This window comes from Macrobrachium nipponense, chromosome 21 (assembly GCF_015104395.2).
Source record: "Macrobrachium nipponense isolate FS-2020 chromosome 21, ASM1510439v2, whole genome shotgun sequence".
NCBI classification, from domain to species: Eukaryota; Metazoa; Arthropoda; class Malacostraca; order Decapoda; family Palaemonidae; genus Macrobrachium; species Macrobrachium nipponense.
The window spans coordinates 32,390,097-32,416,002 of NC_087212.1; positions in this window are offsets into that span (position 1 = coordinate 32,390,097).

A 25,906-nucleotide genomic window follows, 5' to 3' on the forward strand; every position below is an offset into this window, starting at 1 on the left:
TGTGTATTCATGTGTGAGTGCTCGGCGTATATGATATATATATATATAACCTAATTATATATAAATATATATATATAATATTTATATATTATATATATAATATATATTCATGTGTATTATAGATTATATATATATAAGTATATTAGATATATATTATATGATAATTAGTACTTATATATATATAATATTATATATACTATGATAATTATATTATATATATACATATATATATAATTTATATATTATATATATTATATATATGTATATATATTAAATATTATATATATATATATACAAACACATATATATAAGGAAGCAGATTGTGGGGAGAGTTTAATTCCTTATGTCAGAAATCATTCTTGGCAAAGGTTTTTTTTTTTTTCCTTTTAATGAGGCATTTTTGGGACCACAGCATTCTTATGAAGATGGCTGATTTTTGGAGAACTACCTTTCCATGTTGTTTAGTGAGGTTCTGACGTAGCTGATGCACTGAAATATACAGCGAGATCCTGAATCTGTCTAATAATTATAGGAGCGCGCTGTCTCCCTTACCCACCTGATCCCCTAACTACCCCGCCCCAGTGCGGACAAACAGGTTTGGAGCAGTAGGGTGGATGTCTCCTCTACCTTCCCGTTCCCCTACCTACCCGGCCCCACTCGGGGCGGACAAACCGCTTTGCATGGGATGGGTGGCTGTTTCAGGTCTTCTCCACTGTCATCCAGAGAGGACAAACGAGATCAGAGCTTTTCGAATTTTATAATTATGAATGCCGTTTAGGAAAAAAAAAGACTATAAGAAAATCGCAAGTTCAACGGACTTACAAGAAACACGACTTCATCGGTTACTGAATGAACTTCACATCTCTGGTTACTTCAGTACTCCCTCTTGCCTACTGTTTTCTTCAGACAATTTTTTCCTCCCTTAAGGAAAATAAACTTATTGTAAGACAAAGAAAACGTTTATTACAAAAAGATAATCTACAGACAAAAATTTGAAGTAAGTTATTTGCCTTAAAAAAGATGATGGAACTACACTGGTGAAAAATAAAACTGAATCAACCCTTACTCTCAGAAAACTTGCTAAAAAAAAAGGGGCAGGATACCAACTTCCGCTTCTTCGTTATGTAGAAAATAAACCCGAGCATTATTTCATTACCCATCTGTACATTTTTCTCTCACCGACGGAACAATTCGTTCTGACGAGGACAAAATCTTTTGGTCGAAGTTTCTTCAGCGATTTCTTCGTGGCGTAATGGAACGACCATTCCAGCCCGGATATTAAGCCTCAACAACCAACTCGCTCAACAAATAACAAGTCCTACCCTCTCTCTCTCTCTCTCTCTCTCTCTCTCTCTCTCTCTCTCTCCTTCGTCTTTTGTCTTGCCTTAAATCTGGTACTTTTCAAGCGGCTAATATGTTTCTCTTCACTTATCTGTGTTCAATTGGCGGATTTTTATCTTTTCTTATTTATTTTTAACATAATATTGCTCAAGCGTTATTGGGGATATTGTAATCTATTCATTCCGTTGGTCCAGTTGTTAAGAAATATGCTAATGCATATACACATACACACACACACACATATATATATATATATATATATATATATATATATATATAATATATTACGTATATATACATACATACATACATATATATATATATATATATATATATATATATATATATATACAGGGTGTCCATAAAGTCTGGGTACATAGGGGATTTTACTATTTATTTTTATTTTTTCTCCTCAGAATGAAAATGGCTTTGTCTAACAAGGAACAACGAATAGAATTTTGGTACTCTTAAGTGCACCGAGAAGGATGGTCTTATCGTAAAATTGTGGAAGAATTTAACCTTCGACACCCTTATCGTCAACCTATTTATTTTACTCTCGTCGGAAATTGGTCAAGAAGTTTAAAGAAACAGGCAGTGTGCGGCAATGCGTATCTATTCCATCGAGTTCACATTAATTTTGTAAAACGCATCAAATTATGCATTGAAAAATGATGGAAATCATGTTTGAAAATATTACTTATCAACATAAAAATTGAATAAAATTATTTTGTTTTAAGAAGCATTTGTTTTTACTATGCATCCAGACTTTATGGACACCCTGTACATATATATATATTATATATATATATAGATATATATATATATATATATATATATATATATATATAGATATATATATATATATACATACTTATATACAATATAAACTCGTATAAGTATGTGTGTATATGTGTAGATATATACTTATATATAGAATATCTATATATATATAATAGAGTAATATATAGATACATATATATATATATATATATATATATATATATATATATATATATATATATATATATATATATATATATATATCTATATATATATATATATTATAGATATATATATATGATATATATATTATATATATATATATATATATATATATATATATATATATATATATATATATATATATATATATATATGTGTGTGTGTGTGTGTGTGTGTGTGTGTGTGTGTGTCTGTGTCTGTGCTCAAGAAGCTACATTATTAATAAAAACAAATTAAATATCAATATAAAAAGGAACAGAACGGTAACTCACAACAGATTGGAGCGATAATGGATAACACTTCCAAAATTTCCAGTGGATATGAAAGCTCTAGTTTAATTATTAAGAGATTTCGAAACCCGGCAATGAGGTAATAGAAGAGAAAATCCGTAAAAAAAAAAAAAATAGGATAATGACGTATACCTCATGACAAGAATGGGACTTATGAGTGTGATATGATACCCGAAGCCTTCTCATTGTCTGTTTAGGGCAGTGGTAGACATTTTATTACCACGTCTAGTCCTTCCCTCTACGACCCCCTTGAATCTATGGATAAAATTTCCTCCCAGATTTAAAGAGAAATGAAAAAAAAGAGAAAGAGGAGTTTCGAGGGATTGGGAGGGAGGTCAATAATTACAAAACTCGGTAAGCCCAACAAGTCTAACCAGAGTAATAAACTACAGGAAACTATCGTTGTAAGGCGATACGTTTGCATTTTTGTTTATAAACTTCTGAATATTAGTTCATCGCTCTTGTTAAGAGAATAACGAATATAATTAGAGGATTTTTAAATTTTCCCTATGGCTCGCGTTTCCCCTGGAAATTGCCATTACCCCCTGAGGGCCGCCCCCCTCGGGTTAAGAACCATTGGTTTAGTAGAAACGTGAATGTCGAAATATTAGCCTCTTTCATAATTAATTTTCTGCTTTCGGGTTTTCGCCTTTTCAACTTCTCACTGACTTCAACAGAGAGGAATTCATATCCGACTTTAAATAACCTGTGATGAGCTACGGTTTTATAAGTTTAAATCAAAGATGAAAGCAATCCTTATGAAATGAAGGAATCGTCAATGTGAATATTTTACATATCTTACATCTTCATTTTTCTTGCGTCGAGCGTTGTTGACCGCCACATCGTCAGAAGAGGGAAGTAGTTGTTCATTTATGAACCTGAAACACAAAAAGAAAGTTTTTGAATGCTGAAAATCTCAAACCTGCCAATCAGGAAAAAATTATATTATTAATTTGTTCCTCATTCGTCCTGAAAAGTAAGAAAGTGTTTACAAACAGAAGGAAGATGGTTTTACATTCGGAACTAAAAGTCATAAAATGTTGTACATTCAATGCCAAGGGAAGAGAAACTGTTTAACATTCAGACTGGAAAGGTAAATGTCTTTAAAATAGGGAAAATTGTTTTAATTCATTACATAAATAAAAGAAAACTCTTACAAGAAAAATGGCTTTTACGTTTCAGTCCTGAAAGACAGAAAATTTTTCTACTTTCAGCCTTGAAAGGTGGGAAAATTATATAGTTACTGTATGGAATGGAGTTATCTCAGTCATGGAGGGTAAGAAAATGTTTTCATTCCGTTTTACATAATCAAGAATATCAGGAAAACTATTAGAAACAGACCTGAAGAAAAAGGAAACAATGTTACCCTTATTTCTTATAAGAAAAAAAAAAAAAAACCCCTTCATCCAGGAAAAGTATAGAAAGGCTCATCTTGGAACATTTTACATTTTTAAGTTTACAGGTAGTGAAAAGTTACCCGACGCACGTTATTGCTAACTTTAACCTTAAATAAAATAAAAACTACTGAGGATAGAGGGCAGCAATTTAATATGTTTGATGATTGGAGGGTGGATGATCAACATACCAATTTGCAGCCCATTAGCCTCAGTAGTTTTTAAGATCTGAGGGCGGACAGAAAAATTGCGGAATGAAAAAATGCGGACAGAAAAAAGCGTGGATGGTCAAAAAACTAAAAGGGAGATAATGTTTCTCATTTGGTCCTGGAAAGAATTTCACACTAAGTCTTCAAAGTCAGAACACGCGTTGAATTGAACAGAATATAGAATCTTGGCCAAAGGCCAAGCACTGGGACCTTTGAGGTCATTCGGTGTTGAAAGGGAAATTGACAGTAAAAGGTTTGAAAGGTGTAACGGGAAGAAAACCTCGCAGTTGCACTATGAAACTATTGTTAGGAGAAAGTGGAAAGATAGAAGGAAGAGAATATGAAAGGAGGTACAGTAAAAGAAACGAAAGGGGTTGCTGCTAGGGGCAGAAGGCAGGCTGCATAAAATCTTAGGTAATGCCTACAGTGAACCAAATGAGTTGCACTGGCGGTATTACCCCCTTACGGAGAGAAAAGGCGTTGAACATCGAGTCGTGCAACGAAAAGTTTTAAAATCTGTTTTGAAAGGCAGCAAAATGTGTTACATTCAGTTCTAAAAGACAGGAGACACTTTGAAGTTGAGATTAAATAAGTCGTTTTAGCGCTGAAGTGAAAAACATTTCATCAAGTTTCATAAACGAAAAGCCGTTTCCAACATTAGTTTTATGTATCAGAAAGTAAAATACTTCTTCTCACACTGGAATTTAAGAAGAAAACACAACCCCGTTTCCCACCTATCCTAGAAAATCAGGTCAAACGTTCAACAATTGAGCTTTAAAGAAAGTAACCATTTGAGGCTATGGAGTTAAGACAAGATGCGTTTTGCAGGAAAACTTCTACTCCTGCCGTGATAGACGGAAAACTCATAGTGTTGCTCGCTTAATCCTTAAAATTCAAAATTTAATGTCGCATTATTCGTAGGGCTCTAAAAAGGTATGTGTAGGTTTTAAAGGCGCTAGTGAAGTTTTGAAAGATGTTCTCCACATAACCCTTATTCTTCTAGATGATAAAAATAGCAATTACTGTAGTTTCAAGAGATGATTCGCCCTCAGTAAAATAATTCACATGTGCTATAATAGAAACACAGATTCTCTCTCTCTCTCTCTCTCTCTCTCTCTCTCTCTATATATATATATATATATATATATATATATTAAACACGCACACATATAATATATATCATACACTTACATAAGTACGCACACACATACATATACTAGTATACATACATATATTTTTATGTCCAAACTTCAGGTATCAACAACAAAAATGTTTAATATTACAAGACACACTAATTCGTAAACTGAAGGCTCATTAGCAACACCTTGAATCCCATACAAACGTAGAGTTATATACTTATATCCTACGTGCACTGTATTTATCACCCGGAATTCGAGGACCCATAGAAAGTCATCTCCTCCGATCTAACAACACTTTTGAATTGTGTACTTCATGTTTAAACCATCTCTGTACACTCTGATCTAGTCTTCTACCCATGCTAACTTTTTTTTTTTATTTTGCCATTTCAATGCATATACACCTTTCTCATATTTTCAGTTCTTCTTACAACATATACTACTGAAAGTCTCACACCAGCTTCATCTTTTTTTTTCTTGGATTCAAATTCCACATGTGAATGCAAGGACGAAGGTCGAAGCTGCTGATATGAACCGTTCGTGTCGTATAGCAGAAAAAAAAGAAAAAAAAAAAGAGACAAGGTGAGACCTGTAAGGATACGTGAAAATGGAGTAAAGGTTAGCGTAGGTCGCGGGCTGGAAAGTTTATAGACCGTGACGTAGGCAAATGGGACGGTTCGGTCATGTGATAAGAGTGGACGCTCAAAGGCTTGAAGGGTGAGTAATTCAGAGTTGTTGATGGAAAGGACAAGAAATCCTAGAAAGGGTTGGTTAGCTGGGGTGGAAGTGGCATTCGAAAGAAAGGGCCTTAATATCCGGGAAGCACGAGATATGGGTGGATGGTTGATAGATTGATTTATAGGTTTTAGGCTAATGCCAAGCACTGGGGCAACTAAGACCATTCAGCGGTGTAACGGAAATTGACAGTGAAAAGGTTTGAAAGGTGTAACAGGAGGAAAGCCTCGCAGTTGGATTATGAATCAATTATTAGGAAAGGGTGGAAAGTAAGATGGAAGAAAGCTTATATGAAAGGAGGTACAGTAAAAGGAATGAAAGCAGTACCTACACTGCACCTCATGAGGTGCTCTGACGGCACTACCCCTCTTACGGAGACATTGGTGGATGGTGCAGTATGTATGTGTATTGGAGTGTTCGATGTCCTGTTGATGAGTCCCCAGTGTATGAGTATGGAGTAGCTAACGTTTTGGAAATTTTACTGCACAGGGGATTCATCTACGATTCAGCAATTTAACTATGACAGCGATAGTGACCTTTCTGCCGTTTTAACTTTGGATTGATTGATTGATTGATTGTGGGTTTTCTGGCGTCACAACTACCAGGTTTTAACTTTGGAGACATGCGTAAAGTTCATATATTGCAGGTAAGGGTATTTCCTTAACACGTGCGCATTGCATAAAAGCAAGAAACCAAATCCAAGACCCACAGAAAATCAACGAAGTTTTGCATCTCCCACAAAAAGAAAAAAAAAGAAAAAGAAAGCAAACCCCTAGCCTCAATCTGCCTGTGCAATAAAAAGCAGCCGTGAGCGCATGCAACAACGGCCACTTCAGTTTTTCATTAAATGTTAGCAAAAACAGAAAGGAGGAACGTCAAAACTTGTAACTTTTTCTAAAAGAGAAAGAGAGAAAAAGATTTCCTAAAGGTTTATGGTGCTGTCTGTGACTGACACTACGTGTATGGAAGTGTTAGTATGTATGTATACTATATGCATGTATTTCAATGTGTATCCACGTGAATACTTGTGTATCATAATAATAATAATACCAATGCATTTTAAACAATTATTTATTTTTACAAAACGTTTTGCTTCGAAAGTTGCTTTCGTGTCTTAGTCAGATTGAGTAGGGGAATCGAGCAGGTTCTCGAAAGCTCTCGTTTATACTTCTAATATATATTTACATTTATACCATTGTGGATTTCTTCACCTTTATTTCAGTTGGGGGCCACATCCAGAAACAGACAAGGTAGATACAAAATACAAAATTTGGATACGAAAGAGAAAATGTTTTAGTAATAAATGTTTACACCTAATAATAATAATAATAATAATAATAATAATAATAATAATAATAATAATAATAACATGGATGTATATCTTCCCAAGTATGAGCTCCTGTGTGTGTGTGTGTGATACAGAGAGAGAGAGAGAGAGAGAGAGAGAGAGAGAGAGAGAGAGAATAACAATAATAATAATTTGTATGTAGAGAGAGAGAGAGAGAGAGAGAGAGAGAGAGAGAGAGAATAGCAATAATAATAATTTGTATGTATGTCTTTCAATGTGTGTTACTGTTTTCGTGAGAGAGAGAGAGAGAGAGAGAGAGAGAGAGAGAGAGAGAGAGAGTAGGTATATATACTGCCGTCACTAACTGAGGTTCGCTAAGCGATAAAGAAATCAAACGCGTAGGCAGCATCATCTGTAAGCCAGTTCCAGAGCTGAAAAATTGCGCGCGCTCAAAAGGGGTCGGGTTCCGCCAGCGCTGAGCCAGATTAGTGGACTGATTAATATGCATTCAATCAATCTAGCTCGAAGCTAGAAGAGCAATGCGCTTTTTAGTTGCCGTCTAATTAAAGGCAAAGCAACGGTTGCCTGAAATTGTCATTGTTAACTTGGCCTCGGGTGTGCCGGCAGGTTTCAAACGTTTGGCGAAGCTGGAATAATTAGTTTGCATAATTCTACGGTGTGGTATCTCTTACATTCCGCGTGAACATATGTATCTATGGTAACGTTGCTGTATTGAATTTGATCTCGTGTCTAAAGCAATTTTAGAACGGCAGGTTCTTCCGTTAACTGGAATCTGACGATATGTTTAGACCATCCGGCTAACCAGCTATAATGTAGACATACGAACAAACTAAAGTGGGCTAAAAATACGCCGCCCTGCCAACTTCGCTGATGAAGGTAATTAGCGGTTTCCAAAACTGCGCCTGGTGCTTTAATCTAAACATAATTCGCTGCAGTTGCCCAATTGTAGACTTTCTGAAAACAGGCACGACCTCCATCTGCTAACTGATGGATGTCCCTGTTACTCACGTTGCTATTTTCATGATATCGGATGTTTTCAGTTACACCGGGTTTCAAAACCAGACTGTTCAAGTAATTGCAACTTTGTATAATGTATATTACTTTTAACTAGATTTTGATAATGAACAAAGGCCGGTAATCTGTGGAGAGCAGGAACACGTATGAGTCGAGTCAAACTTCTTAGTTTATGATTTCACAAACTGTGTACTTTGCCCTTTTATTCAATTGTACGTTTAATTTCCCGTTGGGCATCTATGAACCAAAATATGAAAGTTAGTAAGTCACGGTTTCAATTTCTTTGTAAAGAAAAGGTTTACACAATTCATTCATTTGTTCAAGCTCTTTGTTCAAGTCACGTCGTTTGTTTGTTTGTGTGGTGCTTTTACGTTGCATGGATCCAGTGGTTATTCAGCAACGGGACCCACGGCTTTAAGTGACTTCCGAACCACGTCGAGAGTGAACTTCTATCACCAGCAATACACATCTCTCATTCCTCAATGGAATAGCCGAGAATCGAACCCGCGACCACCGAGGTGAGAAGCAAACACCAAACCAACCACGCCACTGAGTCGCTGTCACGTCGTTTGGAACAGCCCTGTTCCTCCCTCACACCGACATTAGTCATTTTGACTAAAGTCAATAAGACCTCATGCATATCCTATGGCCACGGCCAATGGAACTCACAGCCGAAACCCATGAAACTTTCAGCCACAGCCCGGTGGTGACCTGTGTTGTTGGCACCTATAGCGGTACCATACGCACAATCATGGCTAACATTAACCTTAAACCAAATAAAAACTACTTAGGCTAGAGGGCTGCAATTTGGTATGTTTGATGATTGGAGGGTGGACGATCAACATACCAATTTGCAGCCCTCTAAGCTCAGTAGTTTTTAAGCTCTAAGGGCGGACACAAGAAGTGAGGACGGACAGACAAAGCCATCTCAGCAGTTTTCTTTTACAGGAAACTAAAAATGGATGAACGTACGTCAAAAAAAAGAAAGAAAGAAAAAAAAAAAAAAGGGCCGACTCTCCCCTCATCCGGGAGGCAAAAATCTTGAGTATTTTCCCCGAATCTGGAAGCTGAGGTGGTGCCTGCGTTTGAAGGCGGAAGCCGACAGATGTAACGGCTATATACCGCATGATCTCCTCGGATCCTCTCCCCATATTTTTCCTTTCGTTTTTGTGTGTCTGGATTTTGAGGACCGCCGAGTTCGGGATGTCCTCTTCATGAAAAACGAGGGCATTTTAGGGGCGCTGGAAAAATAAATGAAGTTTAAAAAAAGAGATAGCATTATCATGTAACCATCTGTGTAACAAAACTTTGAGAGAATTCGATTCATTCATATTTCAAAAAGAATCTTCTTGGTTTTAAATTGTTGAAAATCATATGTCTAGCTAAATATCGACCCAGGCATAAGAGTGAATCATAACCGGTTATAATATATATCTACCTTAACTGGAGGTAAAGAAAATAGGCATAAAAAAACTACATGTATTATTTTCTACCTCGGAAATAATATGTATATTATATATATATAGTATATATATATATATATATATATATATATATATATATACATACACACACACACACACACATATATAGATAGTATATATAATAATATATAGATATTATATATATCCATCCATACATACATACATATGAGGAGCTCATGGTATCCGCTCACCGGAAATTGGAGCCGCCCGATTAATGGGAAAATCACGATAAGGATATTCATTCTTCAGCCGATTCTGCGAAAAGCAGCTGAGCACAGATTGCTTGCCGCCCATCCTATTCGAGAGATGGAGATGATACCACATTAAATCTTGCGGCTTTTTCCTTCCGATTTTCCCGGGAACTCGAGGATTCAATCTCTCTCTCTCTCTCTCTCTCTCTCTCTCTCTCTCTGTATTTTTCTATTGAATAGCCTTCCAACCATTAAAAAGGGAAATACCTTACGTGCTGAATCAGACATACGATTCCAGTTGATCCTACGGGTAAAACATTTCATCCCTTTTGTAAAAAAAAACAAAAACAAAAAAACTATATCTTTCTGAACGCAAACCCCAGGTGCTGTTGCTAGCATGAGAGGCAGCAGCAGCAGTAGCAGATAAGCAGCAGCAGAATAGCAGCAGTCACTGCTACTCAGGTCCTGCCCCTGCAGCGACATGACGTGAAATGAACAGGTTTCGAATGGCGTTCCTCCTCTGTTTTTTTTTTCCCCACTTCTCTTAATTTCTTTCGCCACCGCTGACGAGTTGAACGGAGAGTTGGCAACGTAGCAATTTATATCATGACGTGAAACAAACGGGTTTCAAATTGCGGTCTTCATTCTCTCTCTCTCTCTCTCCTCTCAAGAACCTTTTAATTTCGTGTGATACGTGTACGTAAACTTATGTTCAGTATGTCATAATGAAGAAAACACTTCATCTAAAATCTCTCTCTCTCTCTCTCTCTCTCTCTCTCTCAAGAACTTATTACAACACGAAAAAACATTTAATTTCGTATGATACCTGTAAACGTATGTTCAGTATGTCACTATGAAGAAAACTCTCTCTCTCTCTTTCTCTTCACCACTTTGATGAGATGATTAACGGGTGGTTTTAGGGTTCCCTCTTAATCTCTTATCCAAAGAGAGAGAGAGAGAGAGAGGGAGTAAGAGAGAGAGAGAGGCGTTTTCAGGTTTGAGGTCCTTATCAGATGACCACTTCGAGGAAGGACTTCGATAGCGATGAACCTACATTCGTATCAAATGACGCCAGTTGCCTGTTTTTAACTTTTTTCTTTACATTTTTAATTCGCCTTAGGTTTAAAAGATGGGGGAAAGGTAATTTTATACTGATTGTTTTTATCTTTTTTATCGGGGGACCTCTAATTGCGTATGAATTACGTTGTATATCTTGGAAGCATTCAACTGATGTTCATTTACTTTGTTTATAAAGCGACCAGTTTTTTTATCATAACAATTTGGACACAAAGAAGTTTTGATTTTCAGCTAGTTTTGATTTTCAGCCGCCACGTCTCATTTTCTAAGTCTAATAATCTATTGCACAAATTTATTCTTTTTTACTTAATTTATTGTACCTCGTTCACTGTCAGTCTTACTGTTCCCAGCGCACAATTATTTTATGCTTCCGTCTTTTTATTACAAGAGGATTACTCCGTCAATCTTGATCTGATTTTTATGAAGTTTAGGTGTCAGGCCAAATACTGGGGCACTTCCGGACATTCAATAATTACATCAGTGAAAAGGAGTTGGAGTGGTTAGCCAACATGACAGAGACCAATCAAATAAAGGATATGAAGTACAAGGAACTAAGAGGAAACCCTACATTTCCACTCTGAAAAGTAATAGTTAGAGAGATAAAAAAAGTACATCTTAGTTTTACCAAACCACTGAGCTGATTAACAGCTCTCCTCGGGCTGGCCCGAAGGATTAAATGTTTTTACGTGGCTAGGAACCAACTGGTTACTTAGCAACGAGACCTACAGCTTATTGTGGGATCAGAACCACATCGAGACATTAATTTCTATCACCAGAAATAAATTCCCCTGATTCATTGTTGGAAGAACTGGGAATCGAACCCGGAACCTGAGATCAGTTAGTAGATCACGTAAACGACTCGTCCAACGAGGAACTGAAAGGGTGGATAACAACCTGTAGAAAGGAAGCAGGACTTAAGGTAAACCATGTAAGGGTAAAATTTGGATGCAGCTGCAAACACCCTTAATAATACCTACAGTACACCACTTGAGGTGCACTGATGGCTCTAGCCCCGCTACGAGGACTCCCTATTTAAAGTCATTTCCTTGTTGGTTGAAAATGACTGACTGGCTTATGTAACTGGCGTTATCAGATAAAAGGTTCCTGAATTTATTCCTACTCCAACCTACGTAATTTTTTTTATTTCCTTAATTTTCTAATGATCTGGAATACTGGAACTTTCTTCCAAGATATCCAGCAGAAATGCATAATAAAACTTACTAAAGTCACCATGTCTGTGGCAATACATGCTGGAATTTACACCTTTTTTACACTTTTCATAGCTGCATATCAGAATTTATCTTTTCATTCTCAACAGCGAATATTAAAAGATACTTTTTTACCAGTCCCGGATACAAGATCACCTTCGTTTTTCATAGATATGAATGTATGAATTTCCCTTTGTTTACCTACTAAGTATTAAATTTTTTGACAGCTATGCATGCATGTCAGACTTTCCATTTTTTAATGTAGTGCAAATGATAAAATTAAATTTTGTTTCTTTTTTCTTTTACTGGTACGAAGGATGAAATTTTCTTGTTTTGGTAAAAAAAAAGGAAAAAAAAAAAAAAAAGGAGTCCGCTACGATTTACATTTTTCAAAGCTACACACGTCAGAATTTCCTCTTTTTCGTAGTAACAAAAGTCACGATAAAATTTAATATTTTTTAAAAGTGAACGGTAAAACAAAATATTTTTATTAATACATATGCTATAATTTACGTTTTTTCATATATATCTTCGCGCGGAAGAGATTTTTTTTTTTTTTTTTTTTTTTGCAGGAATGCCTAAAAAAACTTACTTATCTTCTAAGCAATAATTGTTAAACGTTAAGGATACCAGAACAAAGTGAGCTGATTTTGACTGTGCTTTTGAGGACTGACATAAAAAATTCCTTCATTTTTTTTTTTTATCTTTTTTAATATCCATTTCAGGATCACAAGTATATACAGAAATACCTCACCAACCCCTAACCTCCTCCCTCCCTCAAACACACTATTCCCAGTACAATTCCTTCCTATCCCAATACCACACAATCTCACGTGGTTGGAGGATCAAGGTGGGGAAGATGATGGGGAGGGGGATGGGAAGGGGACGAAGGATAGAGAAGGGGAGGGGGAGCGGGGGAGGGGGCGGGAGGCCCAGTGGACGGCTGTAGTAGATCTCTCGGACTCAACGAAGCCTGAAAAGCGCTTCTCGGTCTAGTTAACCAAATGTCTGTGCTTGGCTCTCCTCCAGCAATTTTATAACGACCATCAAAAGCTTTCTGTGATATTTTTCATCGCCTCTTAAAACAGCGAAACCGCGAACAACGGCGAAAGAGATTGGGCGGTTAAGTTTTTTTACTTTATTTTTTCAGGTTTTTCTTCTTAGTTTTTGTTTTGAAACAGGCGGCATATAAGCATGAATGCATCGTCAATACATACATTCATATATATATATATATATATATATATATATATATATATATATATATATATATATATATATATATATATATAGAGAGAGAGAGAGAGAGAGAGAGAGAGAGAGAGAGAGAGAGAACGTACGTGTAACTTCATAAATAGAAGGGGTATTTATTCATGTCTTTTTTTTTTTTATTAAGATAAACTAAGATATTCTATCCCATTTATCTTACCTACAGTATATCAAAGAAGTCATTTTATCTAAAAATCGTGATAATCAATTTGATCTCACTTTTCCAGAAGAGGTGAACAGATGTTTTAAGGTTAAAAACATATCATTTTATTTATTTATTCATTTATTTAAATATTACAAAGAGAACGAGGCGAGCTTACAAACATCCGATTTTGTTAGAGCTCCGATAAGAAAATGTCAAAGGATATATTTTCCAGTGAGCCTCCAGCTTATAGGATTCCAGAGGTAAAGAGGACAGCAGATATTTCAACCCCCGGAGACGCGTAGAGAAAACAATTTGGGTGAATTAGGTTGCTTGATAAGACCAAGTCATACAAAAACTCTAAAACTAAAAGTATGCATAATATACCAGCAAGTGATTTGATTTCTGAAAAGCGGGAGTTGGAATGGTTGGACAGCTAGGCAGAGACCCAGAAAATAAAGTAGGCGAAGCACTGTGAAGTGACAATCAGAGGTGTTGGACAGCAAAATAGAAGAATGGAAGCGGGAACTTGAGGTTAAGTCAAAGGATAGATAGTGGGTGCAGCCACGGCCCGAAGGGACGTTGCAAACACCTGTCGGCACTGCATACAGTTTACCACGTGAGATGCATTACCTGCTTTACCATCCTATGGGATTCAAATGATGGTATAATGCCTCTATCCTCACCTCACTAGGATATCTTTGTTTGTTTGTATGGTGTTTTTACGTTGCATGGAACCAGTGGTTATTCAGCAACGGGACCAACGGCTTTACGTGACTTCCGAACCACATCGAGAGTGCACTTGTATCAACAGAAATACACATCTCTCACTCCTCAACGGAATGCCCGAAAATCGAACTCGCTTCCACCGAGGTGGTAGGCTAAGACCATACCGATCACGCCACTGAGGCGCTGTATGATATGAATACCTCCGGCCCCTTACGAATAAGACTGAAGTCGACCACAAAATGCACTTGATAAAAATAATATAAGCCTAAAATGTCGTTGAAATCTTCTGCAAGCAATTTCCACGTCAAAATGAAGTTCATAGCTATTAGTAGCCAAAGGTTTCTCATGGATATATCTAATAACAGGATTTTCGTAAGATTTTCCTTTAATTTTAATTTTTGGCGAGATCTGCACTCTTATAGTAATAACCCACAATTTTAATCGGTAGTCTTGAACGAATATATATATATATATATATATATACATATATATATATATTATATACTATATATATATACTATATATATAATATATATATATATATATATATATATATATATATATATATATATATATAATGCACTAATAGCATTCGTTCCTTCGTAGACACCTGACAAATACCTTCATGTTCCTTTCAGTCTTTCGTTTTGCATGAATGCACACCCAAAGAAAAAAAAAAATAATAAATCCGGTTTTAGCACAGATGCTTCTGCTACGAATATAATAAGGTAAACAACTTAATTTTCTTTCGTCATTTAATTGGCTGTCAAGCATAAACATACGGCGAATTAAAGCAAATTGCAGGCAAAATCGACTTTCGAAGTGAGCTACAGTGTGGCAAACACGCCAAAACTAAAATTCTAATACTTACATTTTAAGCAAAGCTTCATTTAAACCAAGTTCTAGTGGGACATCATTTAAAGTAACAACCACAAAAGAACTTCCAAATAAAAAAAGTTTAAATGAATCTGCTACTACAGTAGTATCAATTTGTAGTATTACTATAGCGGGTTCACTTAAGGTAGATTCTTGGATGAGCACCTATGCCTACGAGAGGTTCGTTTGGCGGCCCCTGATTGGCTGGGAGCTGCCTACCTCCCGTTACCAGCGAATCAGCGGCCGCCAAACAAACGTCTCGTAAGCATAGAGCTCATCCAAGAATCTACCTAAAGTGAACCAGTTATAGTATCTGATACAACCAGAATCTCATAATTGCAATCATTTTTAACGCTACCAATACTATTATTATTTTTATTATTATTATTATTATTATTATTATTCAGAGGATGACCTCTATTCATATGGAACAAGCCCACAGGGGCCACTGACTTGAAATTCAAGCTTTCTAAACATATGGTGTTCATTCGGAAGAAGAAAGAGGCGATAAAAAGAACTACAGAAAGAAGAGATCTTTTCTTAAAGAAAAATATAAATTAATAAATCGATATAAATGTATAAAAATGAAAGGAAAAAATGATTAGGGTAGTAAAGCATTAGAACATCACTTGAACCTCTGAGAATTTCCCATAGCACGACGTCCTTGGGGAGACTGTTCCACATCCCAACGGTGCGAGGGATAAATGAACGCCTCTGGAACACGGAGAATACTATTACAATCGCCACCATTAATATAACTACTATGATTTTCCTAGCATCACGTAAAAAAAAAAAAATCCTAATAATAAAAATAACATGTTCCAATCTCAAACGAGCGTAAGGAGAATGTTTCTCTCAGCATTTTACCTCCATAAACATTCAGGGTCTCGGCCTTACATACGAAGGGACCTTCTGCCGTGGGATAAAGCCATTACGTTATGCAAATGAAGAAACGCAGCGGAATAACGCCGTTCAATTACGCATGGGGGGAGGATGGGACCTCCCTGGTCCTGTTTTATTGTAATACGTATTTTCAGGTAAATTGACTTTTAGTTGGTCATTACGTCATTGATTATATCGCGCCATATCAATAATTGATTTTGGGTGCTCTCTTCTCTCTCTCTCTCTCTCTCTCTCTCTCTCTCTCATTTTGCCTGTGTATGTACGTACTCTAAGCATCTCAAATTGCCCTCATGTTTGCTTTCATTCATTAATAGAAAAAAAACGAATTCCAACATATATTCACTGACAGAGAGAGAGAGAGAGAGAGAGAGAGAGAGAGAGAGAGAGAGAGAGAGAGAGAGAGCAGTCATAATCACAGGCAGCAGAACCGTTCTCTAAAACTTAATTGATCGAGATGACACATTTCAATAAAACGGACCCAATTCCCATCACCCAGAGTAATTGACCGCCGTCATTTCGGTCCATATTTGATTTGCATAACGTCTGTATTGAGTTCGGTGATTGGTCCATATATATGCAATGTATACGGACATCCATATATACATTTATATGTACAGCGAGATGAACACGCCCACCTATAAATGTATATCAGCGTATTGATTGATTGATTGCTATACAAGCTGGCGCTAGAACACAGAGGTTCTCGATACCGGAAACGCATTAGTTACAATTGCATACTGTAAACTTGCTAATTCCATCATAAACTAACCACAAAAACAAATACTATATACACCCCTTAATTAAAAAATGAAAATACTAAGAAATATTGAAGAAAATAACTTATGCTCTAAAATTAGGGAAAGAGGATGGGGATCATCCTCATCCCGGCACCCAGAAAGATAGAAAAATTCTCCTATGGCAGAGAAATCAATCTGCGTGTGCTATCCAAAATGACTAACAAAATATCAGCACTTTCGATTCTAGCTATAATCTATCTATGCTTGCAAACAACACCATATTTCCTTCTCTCTCTAAGAGAGAGAGAGAGAGAGAGAGAGAGAGAGAGAGAGAGTACTGGTGTCTCTGATTCAAGAAAGTGTATCTTTAATATTATGGCGTTTGGGATTATAATTCTAGTCGTGTATTCACGCTGCAATGTGTTCAAACTTGCACATATTTTTTTCTGAAAACCTTTTTTCCTTTATGGATCAGGTGATGCAGAAAGAGCATAATCATCCGGTCTCTGCACGTCTTTAGGGATGAGGCTGTTGGCCCTGCATCCTTTTTTGGACCTCAGCTGATGCTGGTATCAAATTACAAATGGATGCACTGGTGGGGGATAGGCTCGGAACGATCCCTGGACGTAGCAAACGTGAGCCAAGGTAAGGTAAATAGATAAGGTTTACAACCGCAAGGTCGATGATACCACCATCCAAACTGTAAAAAAAAAAATTGATTTTGAACATGGTGAATTTCGTGAAATTTAATTACAAAAGCATTAGCAACTAGCTTCTCTCTCTATTAATCTTAAACATGCAACTGGGTTTCTTAGCTTTTATATGTCAGAGATTCAACAGAAATATAAGCTTGATAGTCTGAAATAATCATTTTTTGGAAACGCCAATTTTATGCAACACTATTCAAAATATATCTCAGAGAACCTGGTGAATATTACCCTAAATTATACTAAGATTTTTTTTTTAATAACGTTTGAAAATAACAAGTTAACCTCATTCCGATACCGTCTTCTTATTATACAACTTTCAGCCGGTTTCCCTGCTTGCACGGGTCAGACAGGTCACCTGATGGCTTTAATCCACCCAAATTATATCCAAGATTCGCTGTACTATCACGCGTAATTTGTCGGTTGTAAGGCTGGCAGCCCACTCCATGAGCCAACCTTATTTAGCGTCTCAGGCACTGAATAAATTTATCGTTATACCGTAACTAGGGACACGACCGTCCAAGGAGACGGAACTCCTTACGCTCCTCCACTGGATATGCTACGGAGCAGCCTTTGTCCCGAGATAAATCCTCCGAGGAAGCGGTAAGTCTGAGGTCAGAGTTTCCTTCTCATAAGCTGACTTCTTACCTAATAAATGAAGTGGATAGAGCATTGTTTTCTTAGCTTTCTGTAAAAGAAAAATATTGTGACGGCTTTGCCTGTCCGTCCGCACTTTTTCTGTCCACCCTCAGATATACTAAATTGCAGCCCTCTGGCCTCAGTAGTTTTTCTTTTATTTAAGGTTCAAGTTAGCCATAATCGTGCGTCAGGCAATGTTATAGGACAGGCCACCACCAGGCCGCGGCTGAAAGTTTCATGGGCCACTGGTCGTACAGCATTATACACTGGGCAGAAAACTCGATTGCGCCGAAGAAACTTCTGTGCATTTTTTACTTGTTTAATAACTATAATGAAGTCTAGATCCGTTGGAATAATGGGCACTTTCAATGAATGCAAAAGTGACTGGTGTCCCTCGTTCGGTTTTTTCATAATTTTTAGGCTGTCGGGACTGTCACTTCTAAAGTATATTAAATATTAATTAAACATTCTACACAGTCTATAGCCAATAAGAAAAACTACGTCTTTTACCCAGGTCTACAGAACTAAAATTGCTTCAAACTACTGTGACCAATTTCCATTGTGCAACGAACGTGTAGGGATCTGTTTATATCACCGCACGTTTGCATAGTTCTTTGCTTAAGTACAGCTGTACACACACTGCCTAAACACATATTACCAATTTTCAACGATTTCCTGACGTCCTTGCTTGTTCAACAAAATTGCAAGGTAACTTCTTCAACAGTAAGCCATAAATCTCAAGTCCTTTTAAAATGGTTTCTTATAGAGTTAGCGGTCCCCTTAAGAGTAAATATAGGTGAAAAATGTTAGACTCTAATTTTCAACTCACAAACAGAAATAAAGGAAGGGTGTAAAGATAAAAAATGAGAAAAGTATAACAATTTCGCCCTCCAAAAAAAAATTAAGGGAAAGATTAAATAATTAGCAATTTTCCCATTTACAATACAGAAGAAACGTTACAAGAAAAAATCACCTATTTGTACCAATTCTCCCAATTCCAAATAAAAAAGGAAAGGACGGGAGGCAAAGACAACATTTACCTATTTTTCCCCCTTCCATATGAAAAGCAAAGATAAAAATCGTATTTTCTCCCATTTCCAGCAGCAAAGACAAAAAGTGGAAATGAATGAAATATCTTTCCCATTCCAGATAATAAGAGAAGATAAAGGCGAGGAAACTATAACAAAGCAGAAGAAAGAAGAGAGAGCTTCAGGGGCTTCGTCTCGCTTGGAGGAAACCCTTAAAAAGTCGGCTTCATTCACAGCTTATGGCATTCAGTCAGCTCCGCGTAGACCTTTCCTAGGCGTCATAAAGACGGGAACTTTTTTATTCTATTCTATTTCATTATGCTTTCACAGCTTTCAGGTTGGCTATCAGTCTTCGCTTGATTGATCAAAATATGCATATTGCTTCAGTTTTACTAACTTGCATATAATTATAAGTATTTCTGATATCAGTAATATTTAAATGTCATATCTTGCCCTCCATACTTACTATCTTATGTCAATAGGAGGCTCTAATAGTCGACTATCGCACGCATGCATATTAGTTTCTCTGTCGACTTTTCAGCCTATTCAGCGTCGAGTTTTGTTTATTTCAAAGGCACATGAGGTCGTCATTTTGATTTCATTGTGATGCTAACGTGGGACCACATCAAGTTGAAAGCAACTGTATAAACGTGGGCTTAATACTTGGTGATTTGAATAAACCCTATCTGTTTTATTTTAGCTACGTCAATGGAACAAGACAACAATGCAGAGCATGAATAAAAAAGCAAAGAATATATATCCAGGGGTTGGCTCAGAGGAAAAAATAAGACAATGGTCACTGTGACAGTTGTAGTTTAAATGCTGAATTATGGTCACTGTGACAGTTGTAGTTTAAATGCTGAATTATGGTCACTGTGACAGTTGTAGTTTAAATGCTGAATTATGGTCACTGTGACAGTTGTTGTTTAAATGCTGAATTATGATCACTGCGACAGTTGTAGTTTAAATGCTGAATTATGGTCACTGTGAAAGTTGTAGTTTAAATGCTGATTTATGGTCACTGTGACAGTTGTTGTTTAAATGCTGAATTATTGTTTAATCCTAAGTGCAAAAACTCAGAACACTTTCACGACTTTAGCCGGTTAATATACCTACATAGACAGCTCACCAGCAGCGTGTTGAACTCCCTTACATATACGGCGCCAGTTAACGCTATCTTGCACCCGCTCTTCAGCGTTCGGGACATTAAGGTTTTTCCTCTCTATTACCCCCCTATCATATCTGTCTTGCAGTTTATTAACCCTTACACATCCAGACTATTGTCCTCCATCCTCTTCACATCTCGAAACGCGGTGAACCTTCTTTTCAACTAAACTAACCTTCTTCTTCTACCAGTCTCCGAATTACCACCTTTTTCAATTCTCCTTGTACAACAAATACCACACCAACCATTCATCTGTATAAGACACCAGCATTTTACCTCATATTCGCTTTTAACATACACACTTCATTTCCATATAGGAGAATTTGAAAAACAATCCTTCATATATTTCTACCTTGGTTACGTAATATGCCAAATCTCTTTCAAATCTGTTCTGTGACTTGGCTCTTGCCACATCCTACCTACACGCATTATAATTACTCTAAATTACTTATATAATCAACCCCTTCCGTACGTCCATAATTCATTTTAAATTTCTTGCTCTATCTTCCTGGTTCCCACTGCGCTTACGTTTATCTACCTTCAATTTTCCCTTCTAATAAACGTTTTCATATTCCTTCACTAGTTTTTGTCATTTCTCTTCATTATCCCCAAATCACTTTTGCATCATCTGGATACTTGAACAACTTCACACGCCAATCACAGAGCATTTTCTGCTTTTACAATTTTCTACACACACCAAATATCTTTTGTGTAACTTCTTGCAACGCATAGGTATCAAATCGGGTTGGAAAACCAGTCACTCTCCTGCCCATATTTTCTAACAAAAATGTCCATGTATACCAAGTACAGCCTTTTAATCTGAAACCTTCATGTGACATTGAGGCCAAAAGTACAACGAGCCCTGGTGTGTGGCGGAGATGTGGCTCCCCATAGGTTTCCATTGTTTACAAGATGTGGCGAACTGTCGCTGATCCCCGCCACACACCAACGCTATTGTGTGGCACCACAGAGCGGCTCACGGACTCCAGGCCTTAAAAACTAATGATACAATACAAGTGGTGTTCATATAACGCTTTACAAAGAAATGAAAGTGTATATCGAATAAAACTCATTTGACAAATTCAATGCTGATCAAACTGGAAAAATATGGGAAAAGAGAACTGAAATGCATAAAAATGTACAATCATGGTATTAATTGGAATGGAGCTAAAATGCTAGGTTATTATAATATATATATATATATATATATATATATATATATATATATATATATATATATATATATATATATATATATATACACTATGTGTATGTAAATAAATAAATATATACTACATATATATAGTATATATATTTATATATATACATATATATATACATATATATATATATATATATATATATATATATATATATATACATATGTATATATATACATCTATATATATATATATGAATATATATATATATATCATATATATATATATATATATATACTATATATATATATATATATATATATATATATGAATAAAAGTTTTGTTATGAATACCAGCCAATGGATGGAGATATCTGACTCATCTATTGGAAAAAAAAAAACATTTAAAACGCACAGCTTGTGAAAAGGTTACTTAGTCTGTACCAGATGTTAACAAAACGATATATTCATCCATTTTCCTTTGGAAAAACCAGATCTGTAAGTTTTACATTCACCTTTTTGTCACGACGAGGATTATTATTCTTCCTCCGTTTCTTAGCGTCAACAGTTTTTAGCCGTCTAACCGTTCGTTGGTATTTTGCTTTCACATTAGCAAAAGTATATATCGTCAATTTTTCGTACCTCTGTACCAGAGGCCTACACAATACATGTTTGTTTTGTTTTTAGCTTGTGGTGTTTCCCATACACAAACAAACATACATACATTAAATCCATATCTATATTTATATTCATATCTATATCGATATCTACATCTAGGGCATAAGAGAACCAAATGGAATGAATTACAGCGTACATTATTGTGATTACAATTATTTAGAGGCGTCCATAACTGTGTTCCTGTATATTTATATATATATATATATATATATATATATATATATATAATATATATATATATATTAGATATATATTTTATGTATTTATGTATATATATATATATATATATATATATATATATATATATATATCTGTGTGTATGCGTAACGTATACTATATGTATTCATTAATACACAGAAACACAGGCAAGGACACCCCTAAAACCAGTGCTCATATACCTTATACGTACAGGAAATAAACCCCTCCAGAAAAAAAAAAAATTCCATTATGCCCCGGATGACATACGTGGTAAATTAGGTTAGGCATGTAATGTTTGGTCGACTGCGTTAGACTGCAGTTAGGGTAGCAAAGTGGATAAGGTTAGCAAGTGCATCTCAAGAAGACCTACTCAGGTTGAATATATATATATATATATATATATTATATATATATATACTATATCATATATATATATTATTTCTATATTTATAGATATATGTATATATATTTATCTATCAATATATATATATATATATATATATATATATATATATATATATATTATATATGTGTGTGTGTGTGTATGTATGTGTGTGTGTTTGTGTGTAAAATTTTCAATAAATATTTATCCAATAAAAACAGTAAATCACGTGTAATAAGTAATATGAAAAGAGATTACCATCATTTTATTACCCTCAGGTACAGTCATACCTATAACCCTCAAAATATAAGGCTAATGGAATGGAATATAATATTTAGGCTAGAGGCCAAGCGCTGGGACTTATGAGGTCATTCAGCCCTGGAAGAGAAATTAATATAGATGAAAAGGTTTGAAAGGTGCAACAGGAAGAAAACCTCGCAGTTGCACTAGAAACAAATTTCCACCTATTACCAGTCTCACTACAGAAGCAAGTACTTGGGAAAAAAAAAATGATACAGGGCACTAAGAGAAGAAAGCTGCAGGGCTACCTTATTGTCGAGGTCCAATTCTAATGCAAATGATGACAATATATTGTGTGTGTGAGGAAGGGATGTAGGGATGAGGTAGAGGGAGAAAGATAAAAAATAATGATAAAAAAGTCCAACTGTCCAATGAATGAGAAATAGGTCTTGGAATAGGACGCTCGTAAAGGTTAAAGTAATATCTACGTACGCTGGTTTGTAATCCCTAAAAGAACGTCACACGCGTGGCGGCTTCTGGCAATGAGCCGCGAAAGGTGCCTATTCATAATGTCTTTGTTTCTTTTTGCGCGTAGGGTTGTTTCTTTTCAATTTCCGCATTTTGGCCTCCACTCGAAAGAAGTGTTGACTTAACTCCCACCCCCGAGGAATGAAGGGGGACTGTGAAGACATTTCTCTCGCTCAATCAGCATTCAATTAAGTTTCAACTGGGGCCTTGAGTCAACATGGCAATTACTACAGCGATGTTTGGACTGTGCTAAGCTATGTTGGGGTTCTTTTGCCGCATATAATCTTTCTGATTTTTTGGCTTCCGAATGGGAGGCTTGGTTTATATACTACTCGATCTTGGGGCACACTCGGACAGGCAATGCATACGAAAGGGCAAGGTAGTTGGGAATCTCTCTCTCTCTCTCTCTCTCTCTCTCTCTCTCTCTCTCTCTCTCTGCAGCAGCAGCAGCAGCAGTAGTAGTAGTAATAGTACGTAGTACCATACGCACAACTTCCCACAACACGCAATCCAATTCTTTTTCCCCACTGAGGCAGAGGCTCGATTACCCACCGAAGTAGAGTGAAATTCTAGCGTAGCTTCAACAACTATATTCAATAAATGGGAACCACGCCCTTGGTCGGCGGACTCTATATACGCCCAATTAGTAAACGCAATTTATGGAATTAACGAGGGAGCCGATTTGAGCTTCTGAACGAGTGGCAAGATGGCGGCGTCGCAGCTGCAAGTAAGTGGTTTCCAATCACGTAGATGAATGTTGTACTAAAGCCGCACTCTAATAGGTTATCAATGTTTCCGGTTTGGCATCGCTGAGCCACCAAATATTACTATTAATTCACGGAATAGAATGTTTAAATGATATAAAAAGGATAATGAACGAAAGAGTAGTTCGATTAGGCCAAATATACAGCAAATGAAATCCGAGGGAACTAATTTGTTTATCAATTTGCTAATTTAATTATTGTTATTCAAATAGGTGGTCTATTCTTTCTGTAATTCCGATTACTTTCTGATAGTACTTCTTTTTAATGACCACCTTATTCTTTGGAAGCTTGAATTTCCAGTCAATGGCCCCTATAGGCTTGTTCAATGGGGTTCGTCATAATAATAATCTATTATTCTGAATGTCCTTGGTACACGTGATGTGACAACATAACTAATGTGGTACTACAGAGTTGGCGTAGTATATTGCTGTATATAAGTACTAGAATCACTTACAAAAACCAACAAGTAAAAAATGAGCCGAAAAACTTCGGTGCAATCGAGTTTTCTGTCCAGCCGCTACAGCTCATAATCAAGGCAACCGAAAATAGATCTATTTTTTCGGTGGTCTTGGTATAATGCTGTATGAGCCGTGACCCACGAAACTTTAACCACTTACCGGTGGCGGCCTGTAACATTTCTGTGCCAGAAGCACAATTATGGGTAACGTTTGGTATGTTTGATGATTGGAGGGTGGATGATCAACATACCTCATCAGTTGTTAAGATCTGCGGGTGGACAGAAGACAGAGCGGACGGACAGACAACGCCGGCACAATAGTTTTCTTTTCTGAAAACCAAAAACTGAAAAAGTGAGGACGTGGGGTGATACTTAGCACCACTTGTCAAAATTAAGGGGGCATTAAAAGTTTATCCTTTTAAATAATTCTCTGATTTGAAGATAAGAAAAAGTCTCATATCGGATTTTATAATTTAAAATGAAAAACTACTAAAAATATACTGCAACAGATCAGGTTATGTAAGTCGAAGAGACAAAAAGTACGACAAATATAGTTCTATTGAAATAATAATAGAACAAATCCTAAAATTTCGTTTTGATGAAATATTACCATAAAGCGAGAACAATCTAACGCTAAGATAAATTTTGCGATTTCCATATAAAAAATTATTTATATAAAAGATTTTCCCCACGAAAGAAAAAAGCTTCTGCAATAAAGGTATTCGTATATAAAAGGAAGTAAGGAAGAGTGAAGGACTCCCACACAGTAATTTTAAACTAATGAGTCAAATCAACTACTGCAATTGCAAAATATTGACACGAGGAAGTGTTTCTTGTAAATAAATGATGAAATTTAGACTTTAAAACACTCTTCATGTCTAAGGTGAAAATTTGCGAAGGAATCTTATGCAGTGA